Source organism: Bombus vancouverensis, chromosome 6 (genome assembly GCF_051014615.1).
Source record: "Bombus vancouverensis nearcticus chromosome 6, iyBomVanc1_principal, whole genome shotgun sequence".
NCBI classification, from domain to species: domain Eukaryota; kingdom Metazoa; phylum Arthropoda; class Insecta; order Hymenoptera; family Apidae; genus Bombus; species Bombus vancouverensis.
The window spans coordinates 10479276-10498440 of NC_134916.1; the positions used below are offsets into that span (position 1 = coordinate 10479276).

The window sequence follows — 19165 nt, forward strand, 5'->3', positions numbered from 1 at the left end:
TTGTAAGAAACGCGTTTGCGAAAGAAAGATACTTTTCGGACAACCCGATACGTCGTCCGGTAAGTGCATCCTCTTCGTTTTTCCGTCATTCGCGTGTGCCTCTGCTTCGCTTCCGTTGTTTTTTAAATATCGTTCGTCCGGTCTGGTGAAAAGAAGAGCGAAGTAGCGAAAATGGAAAAATGTGCCTAACCCCGTTATTAATTACCATAAAGGCGATAACGTACAGTAGCTACAAACGGTATCTGCGCACACTTTTATCTTCCAGTAAAGCATGTTCTTAGCAAGTTAGCGACTCTTATATCTCACTTTCGCAGTACGAACTCCTCGCTGTCGTACGAGAGTACCGAGAAACGACGCGAAATCGAGTATACCGAAGCTCGGTTCTAACGTATAAATGTTACAACGAACGATTATATCGATATGCGTGATGATAATCAACGAATGGTAAAATGTTGTCGAATGATTTTCGTAGCCACTGTAGTCGAGAGGCTATTTAACAGCGACTCTTATTTCTGTCAACGTCCCATTAATTTAATCCGTCGCTCTAAAAATATGCGTTTGCATAAACTTCCGCTGTTTCAGTAAGGAAAGAGGGAAGGGTTACGATAGAAAGTCGGTGACCGATGGGTTATCGTGCAGCGAGCTTCTTCCAGTTAGTTATCGCGCGTTTTTTTATCGAACGAGCGCGAGCTGGGAATTTTTCCCGCTCTCTGGAACTTCCTTCTGCCAACTGATCGGGAACAGCTATGATAACGCTGACGTTATTGCATAATAGATATTCTTGGCTGGTAGAGGCTCGACTTTCCTCTTTATGGAGGCGAGCAAGTGCACGAACGACCGTGCAAGCGAGATTACGCGCGGACGAGCCGCGCGCGATGACGATCGTCCCTGGCTCGTTCAACGAAGAATTATCGCTGCCGGGTCGTGTATAACCTGCCACGGTATAAACACGTTGATCGCCGCGAGTGTTGTCGGTGGAATGCGTGGCCCTCGAATAGGGATCGTCCTTAATGGCAAAGGTCGTGCCACGCTATCGCGTCTTCGCTGTTCCGTATCGTCTTCTCGATGGATTCGCGCTTGCTGGAATTGGCGAGGAGGAATTTCAACGCGGATGGAAATGGCAAATCGACGAGAGAAATCGGCACGATGGAAAATATCGGATCGTCTGTCTCCAGACACATTTTATCGTTGTAAAACATTTTTAATTAAAAATGAATGATCTCGACGAATTTAAATCTCGTTAATAATTGTAATCGCACAGTGGTTTATTCTAAAAGTGACGTAAGTCCATTTCCTGTAATGTGTATCCTGTGCAAGCAGCCCAGACACCAATAATCAAAAACAAACGATAGCGAACGTAATCCTAACCGCTGTGTCTGACATAATATCGCACGCACGGATACGAACAAGTTTAAATGAGATTCGATAATGTACACGTCAATTATTATATTACGTTTAAAGTATTATTAACTTAACGATAGTTTTACGAAGTGCAAATTTGAAATCGGAGAAAGCATCGGGTATTGTTGTTAACTTGTTTTCTCTTTTCGATGCATAACTCAGTGGATTTTAACATATTTGATGCGACAACATGATATAGGTATGTTTATTATAATATAAGGTAACGATATTTCGTTTAATTTATCGATTAAACGGAAAAGAGATTGGTATTTGCAAGAAGGTGGTACACGATAAGAGAAAAGGACGAGTATGAACGACGATCGATAGAAACGGCGAACGTTTCAATATTTTAAGAAAAAAGCAAATGGACTTAAACCACTTTCGAAATAAACGGTTCGATCGTACGGGTAATTTGTCATACAATTGGAGAGCGGTGATTTTACGTGCAAGAGTAAGCGAAAGACATATCGAGTTGAGTGATAAGTAGAAAGTAAGTGAAATATATTGTATTATTTCATACACACTGTATCCACGTTGAAATTAGTATAACTCGCACGCTGTATTTTCCTCGCGACAGTAAAGTAACTAGGAAACGATTTTTAAGATACGTTAAGCTTTTCGCACTGGATATCGCGTGTGCGAAAAAGTCAGCGAAAAATACGTTTGCCTGGAAACTCTTTTTACGAAAATATCAAAGAACCAGTGTTTCTACTACCAACAACTTAACAAAGATAGATTGTACTACTAACAACTTAACAAAGATAGATTCTACTACTAACAATTTAACAAAAATAGATTCTACTCGCCCCGAAAAAGCAAACACTACCGAAAGGATTAAAGAGTTGTTGGAAAACCAAATGACGAACGATCGAGCTAAAGAAATAACCAATTTTCCAAACGATAAGAGAAATAACGACCAGCGGTGCAACGGTTCTAGTTGCAAGCGAAATTTCGCAAGAAGCCAATATTAGAAAATCGGCCAATATCGTCGACCATCGTACTGTTTTTACTTTGTTCGTAAGAAATGTTCGTCCGTTTCCAAGACTGTGCTACGACGTAGAAGATGGCCTTTTGCCTCTGAAGCGCCGTTCCCGGACATACAGACAAAAAATTGCATGCCACGCGGAAAGCCACACAACCGCAAACCATATTCGCCCACTATACAATCGTTGGTAGCGTCTACCAATAGCCTGCTATATCGTATCGAAATTATTACTCGAAAACGACTCGACGAAATTCCATATAATTTCTCGATGATTCGTCGTGGCAGCTGGCACAAGTCCCGCGATTATCGTGGTTCGATCGTCGACGAGACGATCTATCGGCGAGGATCTCGCGACGCACGAACAGCTGGAGGAAATGTCACGAGAAGGCTGGAGTATGTGGCTGCTGGCATAACTGGTAACTGGTGGCGGTCGGTGACGATAACGAGCGATGCCTATTTCTCCGGCGGATATGCTCGACCAGTCCGGCACAATAAAGTAATTTAATTGGTGCGTCGTTTCCATAAATAGCCTGGCAGATTGCTCGAAACGTCAGGCTCTTTTTCTCCTTCTCTCTCTTGTTCTTCCTCTTCAACGCGCGTATCGCGCGCGATTCGATGAATCGAAGGTTGGATCGAAGATTCCGCTGGTAAAAACTCACTTTATCCATTTTTCTATCGTATCCGATGTCGGGGTGACACCGCTCGATCCTTCGCGCTTGTCACTGTCGATTTTCAACGATCGAGGTTACTCGCGCTTTCGAGAAAACGATATTTAACCGCTTCTTACCTTCGGCAAGTTCGTTGACTCTCACCGCGTTGGCAAAATTTTCACGACTGTTCCATGAAATCGGTCCACGCATATTCTTTCGGCGCGCGAAATACAGAAGGACAGTTTTGCTTGAAAATTTCTCATCTGCCGTCTGCGCTGTTAGTACTTGCACGCTTCAAGTACAACTATGAACGATTCTGCCGAAATATTAGGTTGTCCGGAAAGTGTCTTTCTCTCGCAAACGTGTTTTTTCACAACAGTGCACCTTCGTACAAACGCGAAACCAAGTCTGTGAAACGTCGCGGTGTTTATCTCGACAGAATAAAATGGATCGTACGTAATTCGACGAAATAATATAAAACAAAAGACGTCCGTCTATTATTTCCTCATAAAACGAAAGAAACCTTTCGGACAACCTAATAGTTGTACGATACGTCGAATATTACGTGGAACGTGATATTTGAAATCAGGCGTTGCTGACACGCTTGTTATTCGCGAAAATCATTCTCACATATACGTACATCGAATAGCGTAATTAACGAAACGTGCAAGTATTGTGTGTTTCGTATCGGTACCTCCTTCTCTTACATATCCGGTGTCCGTTTCTCTTAAAACACCTGTGACACCGTTCGATTTCTCGGTCTTGTCGCTGTCGGTTTCTAAGGATCAAGATTACCCGTGCTTGGCAAAGGCGACGTTCTTGTCTTCCTCGCGAGTCGATTAACTTTGTCCTTCTCCGAGGGGAGAATTCCGGTCTGCTTGCGTTATGCAAATTCGACGGAAGATCGTATCGCTGAAATTTGAAGCGACGCGATGGCGTGCTCTTAGATGGGACGATTTTTTTTTGACGGATTTCACTGACACAGGAAGTTCGACGACTCGAAAATTCGGAGAACCTCGAAATATTTGCGGCAATGCGGTTTTACCGACGTCGATAACGAAATTGCTTTTATTCCTTTTATTGCTAATTTATTTATACAAACGATGTAACTTTTTACAAAGATTCTTTTCCGCGAGAACGTAGAGCGTGGAAACTCTGTTTGCATATCTTGCGGAGTCGCGTAAATATAGTCGAGAAAATAAAATCTCGAAATGTTTCGTCCCTGTGAACCATTTGTTTATCGGAACAGGAAATAATTTGATTATCGGCGTCGCTTCAACCACGTTTCCGCAAAGTTTCAAATCCCTCGGAATTTATTTAAACGTCACAACCTGATATCCTACGCTTTGTATCGCGTTATGTACCCTATGACCGACACTTGCGTCTTTTTAAAGTTAGAAGTAACTGGGTTAGTAGACGCTCTTGTTTTCTTCTTTTCCATGCTGCATTTCTTAACAGCGATCTTAGATTTATCGACCCTATCGTTAGAATACGCAGCTTTGCCAATAACGTGACCGATCGAGTTGATCTCTTCTGTGGGTCGACCGATAAACGCGGACGAGCCACTACGAAACTGATCTACTGTTAAAACGCGTTGTACTCGTTCTTCTGCCTGTACTTTCGTATCTGTATCTCGTTGAATCGATCCGCTGCTTCTCTCTATTTGTTTCGTAACGTAGGCCACCGACCCGTTAACCGAATAAACAAATAAAGGAATTCTCGACTTGTCGAAGTTCCCTTGCGAGTCACGTTTCAAACGAGCGCGTCTCAGTTGCGCGGAAAAAACGGTTGCATGTTATCGTGGCGATAAAAACGAGTCGGTTGCGCGGTCGAGTGGACGCGTTGCACCGGTACTCGATAATATATCGAGCTGGTTAATCGTTTTCAATTAATCGCCAGGTAATTTCGTAATTGGGCGAGTCGATAAACGGCAGGCAAGAAACCGGTAAGATTTATGTATGCGCGTTGCCCGTGTCAAGGTGTACGGGACGCGCGTCAAACTCCACGACGATCCCCTTCTCGTTCTCGTAAATTACTTTCCCAGCGTATGCCTTAATTGAGGCGCGACGCTCCCGTTGGTCGAAAAACGCGAAAACCAGCGGTGTTTGCGAATCACGTAGAGCGCGTCATTGCCGCGTTCAGAGGAAGCCCCGTCGCGTCAAAGAGAAGGAAAATTCAATTTTCCCCGTCGGCGCAACGGCTTTGTAGGGAAAACCGAACGCCACGCGGCCGGAAAAATAGGCAGGCCAACGTGGGATAAAACGATTCGTGGAAATTTTATCGATTCCCGCTGTATTCCGCCGATCGTTCGAGTAGAAGCTCGATAACGCGAGCGTCGATTCGACGGACGTCTGCGGAAAATGACGTAACGTATTTCCTTTGAAGCGTCGGACGACTTGGATCTTTCAACCGACCATTCTATCGACGTAGCGCTAAATAAATCGTGTAATACCTGTGGGACTTACAGATTCCTCGTAGGTACGTTAAAGGTAACGTTAAATGATATTTGCGATAAAAGGTTCGCGCATTTCTCATCTGCGTACGTGTAATAAAACAGTGGAGACAAGTTGCGTCCCTACATCGAATAGAAAAAGTAAACTAATTTTTGGAATTTTTGTCCGGTCGATCGCGTCTTATCGATCGAAAACTATCGAACGAATTTTGTTGAAGTGGTCACCACTTCTAAGAAAACTCTACATCTGGTCTTTTTAGTTTTCTCAAGCACCGAAGCCATCGACAGCGTGTAGACTGCGACAAAGACAGACCATAAACAGTAGACAGGCGACGTTGGCTTCGGGGTTTTTCAGTTATTCGGTAACACAGCTATCGTGCGGATCTGGACCAGCTCAAATTGTATTCTTACTTATAATTACACTTCTATTTAAATATATTTTCTGCCTTACAATTTATCCACGAGTTTTCTCTCTTTACACATCGAATAACCTCAACAAATTTTAATGGGGTTTTCTCTGTCGTATAACTTAGCGCGTTTAGAGGACAAGAAATAGAGTATGTTACATCTGGATCCGTTTTACAGAAGCCGAGAAATAGCCTGGCATTTCAATCGAATGCGTTTGCGCGTTTGGTTACAAGTTAAGTTTACGTTGGGTTCGTTCCGAGATGATACAATTCTTTTCGTAATAAAAGATACGATAAAAATTCGTTCTGTTTAAAAATTGTTCCCCATATATTGTTAGTTCAGGCCGCCTATCGTACACTGCTATTTTTCTGGCATTTTTGCGCAGCATTCTTTCTACATGAAATTATCGTTCTCTCCCGTTGACAGACGCGGAACACACTTTGGACGAATGCGATGACAGTCGTTCTCAATCACTGCGCGTCGTCGGCTGGGTGACGCGAAGGCGACGTTAGTCGACGAGACGAGAGGCGCAGCGATTTGTAGACACGGAACGAACGTAGGAACCCCGACGGAATCACGGGGAATAAAAGAAGGAGGGTCGGTGTCGGTTATTGCGCGCGGGGGTACGTTTTATGGGATGTAACGACTCAGGGGATGTACTTAGGGGCCTCTCCTCGTCTAGATGTTATCTAAACCGGCCGCTTCCTGGCGTGCTTCGTTTCCGTACGCACGCGAGCCGAAATTAAAGGAGGACCGACCTTCTTCTCGTTAATTGCTTTCTCATGATCGCGTTCGCAGCTCGTCTATCGGAACGATATGCAAATCGAGGGTCTCGCGTGGAAAAGCATCCTCGATTTTCGTATCGATCGACCATCGTCGAACAAATAAATTTTTATTTTTCTCCGAGAAGGTGGAAAAAGTATCTTTCGTTGCTATACACGGCGGATCTCGATCTTTGTCCTTTAACGAAATATTCGTTATCGTGCATGTTATTCGTCGTACCTATTTGCATTTTTATGTTCCAATTTCATTTTTCTTTTAGCAGGTGAAAGAAATTTTTACGCTTCGAGACTGTCGCGTCTGTGTCGTACGTGTTGTACGAAACATTCCGAAATGCGATTAGCGCTGTAACCAGATGCAACCGTCGCGATTATATTGGTAACATTTGGATTTTATCTCCATTTAGTTTCCGTTTTATTTATCTTGTTTAGAAAAATTAGAGTTCGCGTAGACACTGGCGTTGTCCGGTTACGAGTACGTCTGCACCTATTCGGTCGTTTACTTGCATAGCGTTTTGCGTTTACGTTTCGTTACACTATGTTTCGCGGGCGAAGGGAGCTCGATCAGATCGCAGTTAAGATAGCTGCAGGAATTTTTTGCCGCGCCCCTTATTTGCATCGCGAAACGACCGCAATACGTCTCAATTGTACTCGAGAGGACGCTCTGGAAAAGCGATTTCCACGAACCGCGTTCTTCAAGGCGAAATCTCGTTTCGACGAAACGCTGGAACCGGCCGCGCCACACCAACTATTTTTACACGCTATCCTAGGGAATTTCTAGTTTGCCACGTAAGCGGAAAGACGAGGCCTCCCTGTTTTCCCAATGCACGAGCTTTCGTGACGCGTACCTTCCGCACGGCTCGATAGCGTTCGATTCGTGTCGGCTACGTTCGTTTCCCCGGAAATATAGCGACGACGCGGGTACGTTTCGACCCTCGGAGGATGGCCCGCTCCACCCCTTGTATAAATAAAGTCGTAAAAAAACAATTTACTAGGTCCCTGTCTCTGGAACGTGTCTTTATTAGAAGCGAGGATGGGGAAGAAGAGAGAACAGAGTTTATGGATTTTGAGGTACAGTTGCCCATTAACCCGAGTCCTAAGTAATCGGACAAAATTCCTGATTTATTGTTCTATCTACGTACAGGGTGTATAGTACATACTCGAAGGTAAGAAACATTTATCTTCGATAGGACTATAAAATCTGCGCTAATTTACATACGTGTGAATTATTATCGTTGAAGCGATTCTTTCGATATGCGAGAAGAATATAGAAAGATCATTCGCGTGTTAAAGATCCCGCTGAATCGAAAAATCGAAAAGAACATCGTGTTATATCTAGCAATTTATATATGGCAGCAGGTTGTAAGATGTTGACGCAGATATCGCTTTAATACGATGTTTTAGCGCGTGGCGTTTCGTTCGCCAGCATTCCGGTTCGCTCAGGTGTGCCCCTAAGAAGCGAACTGGAATGTCGACGAAACGTCGGAACAAGGCGTAACACGCTATTAAAAGCACGATCGGTGCCCGCACAGCCACAAACACGTCAAATATGGGCTTATCGTACTCTTTCCCCTATCATCTTCCTTCGATTTCAATAAGCACAAAGAAATAGCTTGATCCGGCTAGCACCTGCAGTCGAGACACTGTGCACCGCCACGTTTACCCGTTGCAAATCCAATATCGTGAAAGGACGAAGAAAGTTTGCCGGCGGGTCAGGTGGCGTATTACTCCGAAAGAGGTAGACGAAGGTCGAGGGAAGCGACTCTCACTCCCTCGCGATATTTCCATATTTCAAGGGATCCAGGCGCGGTAATACCTATCGCGACTAGGTCTCTCGACTTTATTTTCCCTGGGCCTACTCGATATTGCCCGGCAACGGCAGCCTGCCGACGACACGTCGCCGCTTCCCAAACGAGTCTGAAAAACGAGAAAACTTCGATTCCCGGGATCCAACAGGAATACCGATGAGAACGCCCAAGCCAACCGACCAAACCAATACCATCTCGCTGTAAATGCCTGCTCGTTCCAGCTTTCGTGTCTCGCGCGTAACGTTAGGATAATGTCCGGCTATTCGCCACCTCCCCTCGACGCAAACTTTGACCCTATCTTAGGATACGAGGCTGCCTTGGAATTGCCTCTTCCAACAGCGACATTATTCCCGTTTCTATCGATATCGTTATTCGCCTTTTCGTCGTTAGGCGTTCACTTTCATCGTAGTTAATTACGAACATTTCGATCGCACGGAACGTACGAAATCCGACGAAGCCGTTGGTTCGACGTTTACCTTTCAACGATATTTCGAAACAGCTCTCTTGAAACGTACTTTCGTCTAGCCTGCTAGAGGCAGCGATATCTTCTGTGCCGTACCGCGTGTTTCTCGTCGGTAGGAAACCGTTTCTCGCGATTGCTTATCCTGCACGCGTTAAGGAACGCGATAAACGCTGTTTTTCATGAAATCCGGTCACGAGATTTAGCCGGTCAATTAACCTAATCGAAACACGGTGCATCTTCTCAGACCGGAACAGCTTGTTATTTCTTGTTGGCGGTCAAACTGGCGGAAAGTTGTTCGCTCGACGGACTCCTCCGTATCGTTGGGTTGTTAACCGTGCAACGCGTTCTCCGTTTTCTTGTCGCGAGGGCGAAACGTCGATCGACTCTTGGTCGATCTTTTCTTTCGTCGAAAAGAAGTATGAAATAATCGGAGACGCTTGTCGATCGCGAACAATGGAGGCAGAAACGAAGAAAGAAACTGGCGTCAGATTTTTCGCTTCGGTAAACGGCGGATGGTCTCGGAAGGGGCCGGCTGTTTCTTTACGGGCAGACGGAAGAGCCCGGCGGCGAAACGCGAGAAAGAGCAGCGAAGAAGGAAAGAGCCTTATCGGCGTTTCTCGAGGAGCCTGTTTCCTCCTCGCTCTCGAGGTAAGCTCTTGTGCAATCTCGTCGACGATGTTCCGCGACCGGTCTTTCTTCTCGCGTCTACTCGTGGCCTATATCCGGATCGAGCGATGTCCAAAAGCTGGAACGACGCCGCGCTCGCGCTCTTTCCTCGTACGTTCGTGTCTCCGCGATTTCCCTGGGATCAGCCGTCTTCGCTGAAATTGGAACATCGGACGCTGTAGGCTTTCGCTCGAAAGATTACCACGTTTCCAGGTCTCCTACCAGGTTCAAGGTCTCCGGAGATTCGTTAAAGCTGGAAAATTTCTATCGAAGAAACCGGAGCGTATTATATGGTCGAGTCGCGAGACCAGTCGGCCAACTGTAACGTGTTTTATTTTATTACGGGCAATTTAACGTAGATGATATTACGACGATTATTGACGTTATTCGGTGCGATAAATCCGCCTTTATCTGAATTCTATTTACAGGAAGGAAATTTTACTCGATGCTTGATTAAATAACCTCCTGTCGTTCGAATCATCCAGTTATTTGAATGTGAATACAGAAATCGTTGAATCGGGGGAGAATCAGCGAATTCCCATTGCGTCCCTTCGATTCGTCCGAAGAAAAAGATCGAGGACGGTTGAAACGAGCCGGTCGATTTCACTCGGAAGAGGACGCGCGTCGCTGCCAAACTACTCCGAAAATTGGCGAAATTTTTCTCCAGGAAATTTCCACCGTTCCTCTTGCAAATATTCTCGAGATTCTCCTCGAAATCTCCGCGATTCTCGCGTTCGAAGGGAAAAGCGCGCTTCGCGACGCGTGCAAGGGCGTCTGAAACGAGCTATCGATTTCGTCCGCCCCGAAACACGCGGCGAATGTGTGTCAATTAACGCGAGCGCGGTTTTCCATCGCGGTCGCGGCCGGGGCGCGCGGATGAAAGTAAGTCTCTCTCGAGGAAGGAGGATAACGGGTGTCCGCGTGTTCGCGATGTAGTCGGCGGCTCTGGTACACGCGAGAACAGGCGTGACGAGTTTGGGGGGCGGTCGGGACGAGAAGCGGGACGAAGGGGGTGGAGGAGGGCGAACGTTGCTCGGGGGTGGTGTACTAGACGTATCGACCAGGTCGGCCACGGTATTGTGGGGTTCTCGACGAGAGAGGAGCTGCTGGTGCTGCGTGTGTGTACGTGTACCGGTGGCGTACGTGTGCGAGACACGGAGGGAAATCGCGGGGGAAGGGGATAGGAACCGGGAAAGCAGGAGAAAGGGAGGCAGAGAGGAGAGGCAGGAGAACGATTCAGACAGAGGGAAATAGGGCAGAGAGAGCGAGAGACGATTGGGAACGAGAAGGAGGGACAGGGAGGGCTGGATGGAACGCTGGCGATGTTCGATTCGCTTCCCGCCTCGAGTTCCTAAGCTACTCGCTCTTCCATGGAAGTTTTGCTGGCTTCCAGACGACGAAATTTGCCTTTGGAACATAGTCGTGGTGGTTGTTCGAGTCGAATTCTTTCATCGTCGAAAAGAATATCCAGAACGGCTGGAAATCTTTCGTAATCTACGAATCGAGGAAAGGGGCTAGACACGCGGAAGTGTTTTCCGAGCTACTCGCTTCTATGGAAATTTCGATGGCTTCCGGACAACGAATCTACCTTCGAAATTTCACAGGGGTTGGACGAAATAATGGAAATACCTCTTATATGTCGTATATCGTCCGTTATCTCGTTCAACCTCCGTGTACACTCGCGTGTATCACGTACATGACGTATATAGAAGGTGTTTCCATTATTTCGTCCAACCCCGTAGATATGGTAGTTGTCCGAGTCGAATTCTTTCGTCATCGGGAAGAATATTTCGAACGACTGGAAATTTCCCTTAATCTACGAACGGAGGAAAAAGGTGAGATACCCGAGACTCTGGTGGGTTGCTAAGTCATTTACGACCATCGTGAAATTTCGTCGTGACTCGTACGCGACGAATCTACTTTTGAAACGTACCTGTGCTAGCTCTTCGAATAGAATCGTTCTTCGTGGTAGAAAAGAAAATTTCGCGAAATGTTTCGTGATCTACGTAGCTCCTTCGAGTCGAATCGTTCCATCGTCCAAAGAGTATCACGAACGATTCGAAATTTTCGCCGATCTGCTGTCTAGATGGCGATACAGAGGAGCGTCTCGAGGTCATCGTCACGAAAGGACGATGCACGCGAGGGGTGTGATACGAAGAAGGGAAGAGAACGCGAAAGGTGGTGGCATGGTGGAGAGGATGACAGAGAGGGCCGGTGGTAGAGGCAGAGCAAGAGAGGTGAAAAAAGAAGGAGAAGTACCCTTCAGGCGCTACGTGCGCTACTTTGTCCGTGGAAGGGTGCGGAAGCGAGATATCACGAGGACCCTTTTCCACCTCCGCACACGCCACCACTCTATCTCTCGCCCCCTGCGCTCCGTGCCCTTCTTCCTTCTTCCTTCTTCCCTCCGACCCGTTTTCCACGCTTTTGCGCCACCGTCCAGCCAACCTTCTATCCGACTACACCTCACTGCCTTCGGGGAGACCGAGCCAACTCCACGGATCACCGAGCTTTCCTCGTGAATCTCACCGACGATGCAACCCATTTTCCCTCGGTTCTTGCGTAACCCTGTCCGTGGACGAGAGCCGGTCGACAACCTATCGGACAGAGAGACCCTCCGATCTGTCGTAAACAATACACGAACACACGTACAGCCACGTTCACCAAGTAATAGAATACATACATCTTGGTTTCGTGCAGCGTGTAATCAGCACTTTATATTATCAAGGAAACGGTTAATTAATTGTGGTGTTCGTACGAGCTAACGATCTAACGTTTTGCACAAATTATCTGCGAGACTTGTAGGAATAATACGATGAATCATAAATTATATGTGTGTTAGTGGTCGCGATATCGATGAAAAACTGGCTCGTTTCTGTCTCATAGCTGTAGAACGAACAACGGTAATAATTAATTATGCAAAACTCGAGCCAAGAATAATACACCGAGACGAAATTGTAAGGAGAATAATTTGTACGGGTTCGACTGCCTGTTCGATTTCGTATAACAGATAATCCCAATTAGATTTTATCGCGTCGTAAGATACCTGTACCAAGATACCTGGACAAAAATCGAAAGTTTCGTGGTTTTACAGTGAGAAAGCCAACGTAGCTACGTACGAACGTGCGTTATATTCGAAGCATCCGAAATGGAAGCGAAGTCAACGTCCAGCTTCGTGATACCAGTTTGCGATTCCATTAGGAAAACGAGTTTCCTCGCGTAAAAGAAGGGTTTCGAAGGGTGTGTAGTTAATCCCTGAGAAACTTACATACGCGTCGGAGCCTCGTAAAGGAGTGAATCGTCTACTGTACCGGTCTATCGACGCCATATATTTTCCGAGATTCCGTAAAGAGGAAAAAGTTATTAAAGACTCGATTTATTCAGCGCCTGGAATTAACTCGTACGTATACCGTGCCAGGAAAGTTTTTCTCTCTTTCTCTTTCTTTCTTTTCGACGATAAATAAATCGAGCGGTCGCTAAACAACGCCATTAGCGTCTACGCGTAACGAATGTCGTGGAATATTCTCTCTAGCAGCCGCTTCGTCTCGATTCGCTGTAACGATTCGATGAGAAAAGATTCGCGTTAATTGGTCGTTGCGACGAGCGGAAACGGAATTAATTTCAAGTAACGCGCCTCTCCAGCCTACTTCCGGTTGCGTTGACCCGTTACTCGCGCGATCAGAATGCATTCTTTCCTCGGGAAACGATCTAGACGACTCGGCAGCGTAGATTCACCGAAGAAAGTCAGCTTCGAACTAACAAATCAGTGTTTTAGAGGTGGCACTGGTCGATTTCTTAGTTTCATCGTACGAGTACACGCCAAGATTAATGTTCGATCTTCCAGAAACAAGTTGCTTAATTCTATACGAGTATACTTATTGCAAGAAGGTGACAAACGATAGCAAGCTTCGAGATAAATTTGAATTTATGGAGACGATATCGGTGTAGCTCCCGAACGACACAAACGAAGGCCACTGGGCGAAAACACGATAAGCCACATTTTCTATCTTCCACGGCTTTAAGATTCACCGTGTTGCTGATCGATCGTACTACCGAAATTCTATTTTAACACGCTTGCAGCTCGTTGAAAATGATATAATTATCGTTTGTCCTAATCGTTTTACTTTTGGCTTTTATAGACTTTCGACGGCTATTTCTAAAGAAAGCTTACATCCTTGCGCCTAAGAAGTGATGTCGTATTAACATTCTCGTTTGTAATCGTACGGCGATACTAAAATGAGAAAATCAACAAGAACGTGCCTATCGTGTCTTTCCCCAGTGATCTTTAAATGTTAACGACTAGCCAGCGTTTTTTCGTGACTCTAATGAACCGCCATGCTCGACGCCCACTGCGTCCGGCCACGAAACTTTCGTTTCCAAGCCCTACGATCTCTCTTTGAATAGAATGACTTTATCAACGCTGGATCGTTGGTCGGTCGATGCTTCGCATATTTACCGAGAACGTTGGAATTTTACTTGGCATGTTGATTACGACCAGGGTGACCAGTGAATGATATTAGATACTTGCCAGTAGCGTGAGATATTTAAACGAAAGAAATACGAGCGAGAGTCAGAAGTTGAGCGTACCTTTAAAGATACGAGATTCGTGCAATAACGACTGTATCTTTTACTATGAATTTTTATTCTTACGTACTTTACATATTTTCGATGGATTTTCAGTTGAAAAGTTTAAAAGTCGCGTGTAAAAGTTTTCGAGTAAATTTCGTGCCCTGCAGCTGTATACTCACTTTTGAAATATCTTTACGTTTCCATGTAACCGCGTACTTTGAATATAAAATCGAGAAGAGTCGGAGAAATTAGAGGAGTTTAAGCGGATGGGTCTCAATTTCCGCCGACATCCACATCGCGTAATCTTCTGCCGGAGGCTCGGATTTTAAAAAGTCGTTCCACGATAAAAAGATCCTGCTCCGTGAAAGTCGTTGTGTTCCGCTCAGGGCGGTTCGTTACGTGTAATCAAACGTACGCGTCTCGCGGGAATCGTGTCGCTCGATTATTTCGATCACAGCGATCCTAACAATAAGCGAAGCAAAGAGCGTTTAACGAAAGAGTCGCACAGTAGCCACATTGGGATCGATAACGATAATTGAACTAATCGGCTTGCATCGAACTCGCGTACAGCGCGAATTCCAGCGATCTTTTTCCACTTTCTTCGATATCGCGCGACTTAAGCTTTCACGAGTCGCTGAAACGTTTGGCGCGTCGACGCGTCTTTGAGCGGAAACGCGTGACGCTTGCAGGCAACGGCGGCTACGAGAAGAATCGTGGCTCGCTTTTGGGACACATCCCTCGCGGTTACGTTGACGAGGGCACGCGAGCACGTACCAGGGGTGGCTTTGTGGGAGCGTGCACATAAGCGCCACGTCAGCGAGACTAATGATGCGAAAGATGAAAGAAAGGTGATTTATGTCGGGCTGCGAGCGATCCACGGAAAAAAGGGAGGACGAACGAGGGCACTGGCTTGGCACGGGCCGATCGAACTCGAACAATACCCCGTGTACGCGACGCGGCCTGTTTAACGCGACCCAATTAGAAACTAATTCGTCTGCTCGACGTCGCGTACCTATTTAGCCCGGGAATCGAGCGAGGTAGGCAGAGAAAGCTGTGGCGAAACAATGATATTTAAGGGACAACGGCGTGCAATACGCGAAATATAGGTCGATCGAGGTGCGTTTCGCTTGAATTTCATCGTCGATAACTTTCAGACGAGATGAAAGACGACGGTCTTTTTGACACGCGTCGTTTACGTATCGATAGATACTTGGAAATTATACGCGGAATATCATTTCTGAAAGGTGTACGCCTGTACATTTCTCGTTACGTCTTCGCGCGAAATTTAATCGAATACCATCTTTCAGATCGTGCTCGGTTTATCGACGTACGCTTTACTTCGAAGAAAATCCCGTAAGAGGAAGACGATCTAGGTGGGCAAGATGATATCGTCGACGTAGCTTGCGTAAGATCGCCGTCATCGATGAATTACTTCGATCGACGTTTTAACGATTCTCCCGAACTGTACAACGCTGCATGATTATTTTGCCCTGCATTCGTAGAGCGATCGCCAAAGCGGAACAAAAAGCGATGCATCGTTCCAAAATGGACTGTGAGATGCAACGTAACTGTATTAGACCCGTGTCGATGAAATGCTCCTGCGGTATCTGGTAATTCTGTAATTTTCGTTTTACCAAAATCCTATCGATTTTTCGTCTTATTCGAACATCCAGGTAAAACGCTGAATTGAATCGAAGAACCGCGGAATATCGTACGAGAAATCGCAAAGAATTACGACGAATAACTGTTACTAATAATATAAACGATAATATTTTTCTTTCTTTTTTTATTTATTAAAATTTACAATCAATTCTCGCATTGAGAATTTACAGTAATTTTTTCTGGCGTGGCGCAGTGACATGGCTAATTATTTATAATGAGTTAATACTTAATATAGATAAGTATATTTTATAGGTATGTATTATAAATAAGTAGATATTAATTAATTTAGATAACTAATTGAATCTAGCGTTTAGGTCTAGCGTCTCTTCGCTGTGTCTCTTCAGCTTGCGGATCTGGATCAAGTAGTCCAGTAATTAGGGGGTTTCGATGTTTGTTGACTCTTTTGCTATATCTGTCGCTATATTTTGCTATTTCCTCTTTGACTGTTGGTATCTTGAGGTCGCGATGTATTAGTTCGTCGGTGACATACCAGGGTGCATTTATAATGGATCTCAGCGTTTTCGATTGGAAACGTTGAAGTATTTCAATGTTGGAATTACTTGCTGTTCCCCATAGTTGGATTCCGTAGGTCCAGACAGGTTTCATTACGGTCTTATAGAGGGTAATTTTATTCTGTGTGTTTAGTTTGAAGCGTCGGCCCGTTAGCCAATAGAATTTTTTGAGTTTGTCCTTCAGCATAAACGATAATATGAATAATAATTGGTAAATGTCATTGCTCGTTAAACGTTACTTTTTTAATCACCGCTCGTATGGTAGATCGCGCGTCAATTCCGCGAAGCAATTTAAAAATCGTATTTTTCATCCGTGCCATCGCACGATTTCGTTTTTAACATTCTTAACGCCTTGGATCCAGCGATCTTTTTCTTTCTCGGCCCGTGTCTTGGCATCTCTCGGACTATGTCAAACAATGGAGTTTCAACAAATGTAATTTCATAGAAGAAAGGCACGAAGCCAAAATTAACTCGCGTCTAAGAGCTAAGAGACGACCCAGTTAGCACGGTGATTGTTCAGCTGGGGAGTTTCAACGAAAGAAAATACGTGTTCTTGCTTCCGGTATAACCCGATGCTATCGAGAGACGCGCTTCGATACCGCGGGAGCGGTCGGAAATCCTAGATTCTCGGCGAGCGAGGCCACCGAGAATGGCAATTAGTTGCAACGATGTCACCGCAGTTACTTAATTAATACACAGGCGGCATTGTCGGCAACGCCCCAGCTTGGCGTGTTTCGCGTGTCGTGACAGCCGCGGCTCGACTCCGGACTCCATTACAAAATCGAGCGGTCGAGCTTGAAACGTTCTGGATAATTACCAACGAGTCTGTCCGCTTACTTCTCTGCTCGCAGCGCGGAAATGCGCGCGATTAACGATTTCGCATAGCGGCGACGCGCTTGTCTTTGCAGCGGAACAACGATCGATCGATTTCTTTGCAACCACCGTGTTGCCGTGTTGGTGAAAAACTGTGGCAGCGCGGCAGGATTTTTAAAAATGCATTTGGTGTTTACGTTATAAACGTGTCGCGACTTCTTCTTCCTCGATGATTCAGTCGCGAGCTCTTCCACCGTTTCGTACTTTTACGTAGTTATACTCGTATTGTTGTTTGAAGCAGTTTCTGTTATTTCCGACGTCGTGGCGTGGTTTTCATCGGATATCAGGTTGTCCGAAAAGTGTTTTTCTTTTACAGACAAGTGTTTCTCTTTATACAAACGTGAGACGTAATCTATCGAACGTTGTGATCTTCATCTTGATGGAACAAAATGGATCGTACGTAATTCGATAAAATAACATAAAACGAAAAATGTTGTGTTTCCATCATTTTCTTATAAAACGAAAGAAACTTTCCAGACGATCTGATACATTCCTCGGTTATCAGGACGCACTTCGAGCGTCGTTTCGAACGAATAGAAAAGACGAAAGAGCTGTTTCGGGAGACTGTAACGAGGAATTAGGTAGATCAAAATGCATTGTCCTTCTTATAGTTTGATCGAACCTTTTTTCCGCTCGTGATTCGCGATAATTAAGCTTCGAGTTCCTCTGGAGCTCGTTTAATTTTGCAAATCGGAGGTCGCGCGTGACAAGGTGCGTATTTCGTTCGCAGCGTTAGAAGTTAATCGGAGGTCGAGTTAACGCCCACAAATCGCATCGTTGCGTATGCTTCTCGTAGCGCGACGCGATGTCTTACTTTGAATAGCGCGCGTGTGCCGTGCATTAATCGCGGAAAACCTGCCACTCGTTATTTACTGTGCCACTCTCGAACAGTGTTCGCTTACGAATAGTAAAGTGGAAGTCGCGAATAAGAAGAATCCGCAGGGATCGATTCGCGGTCCATGCGAGACGCACGAGTTTGTTCTACTTTTCTCCGTGCGCTTCGACAACGTGTCTTCCTTGTTTCACTGTCTATCGGTTGGCCTGAAAAATCATATATCGTTGGGAAACGACACTGTGACCACAATGAACGATTATTTTATCGTCGTAATCGTTGTTTAAATTATCCTATCGCTGGTTATTTTTCAAGGAAGTTGCGTATACGCGATCTATTTATAACGTACACAGAGCTTAACGAAGTATAATAATTGGTTCACGATGATTCAGTAAACACACGAGACAAAGCGGTTCTTCCGCTTACAATTTACTCGAAACATTTTGCCAAGAAAGCAATTATTTTTCCTCCTTAGTCATCGACCGAGGTCAACGCGAATTGGTCGCCCGAACGCGCATCAGTCATAAGTCAGCATGCATAAGTCACGGCACACTTACAATTAGTACACTCAGAATAGACGTACGTACATGTACATACAGCACCGGTTATAACTTGTCGTTAGTAACAGGTGGTTTCGGCCGGTGCCACCTGTAATTACCGGTTGCGAGCAACCGATAACGATTAAGGCCGGCCAGGCCGGGTCAGCTGCGACCCTCTGCGACTTACCTGCATGCGAACGGTGACAAGATACAACGGCGCGGCGTGCACGCACGATCGCTCGCGACGATACGTCGTTAATCGAGATGTCGGCCTACGCGATACGACTTCTCGTTTGTAAAGCGCGGACGAACGACACGGCCGGGTGCACCTTGTGCCTTGTCGATCGTCTGCCAGTGCGCCGTGAACTTTTTTTTCCAGTCGTCGATCGCGCTGCATGGAGGACACGCGTTGGTAAGTTCACCAGGATAGTAATTACTTTTTGCCGCGCTTCTTGTTCCGCGGAACGTCTTAATTCGATTAGGTAACCGGTTTGTAGATGGGCGTGTAAGAAGAATTTTTACGAGGGAGAACTACCAAATTTTTCCTCCGTATGATTATGGATCATCGT

General features: G+C 45.6%; 1 protein-coding gene and 1 long non-coding RNA gene across 3 annotated transcripts in view; both read left to right on the forward strand.

Moving 5' to 3' along the window:
• The window catches only part of jing (AE binding protein 2 jing), a 149218-nt gene that overhangs the window by 44332 nt on the left and 85721 nt on the right, over positions 1 to 19165 (forward strand). The window lies entirely within an intron of this gene.
• Positions 17131 to 19165, forward strand: part of LOC117155623 (uncharacterized) — a 38016-nt gene continuing 35981 nt past the window's right edge. Inside the window, exon 1 of the long non-coding RNA XR_004463957.2 lies at positions 17131 to 19008. This is a non-coding gene — a long non-coding RNA (uncharacterized LOC117155623). The remainder of the gene's footprint in view (positions 19009 to 19165) is intronic.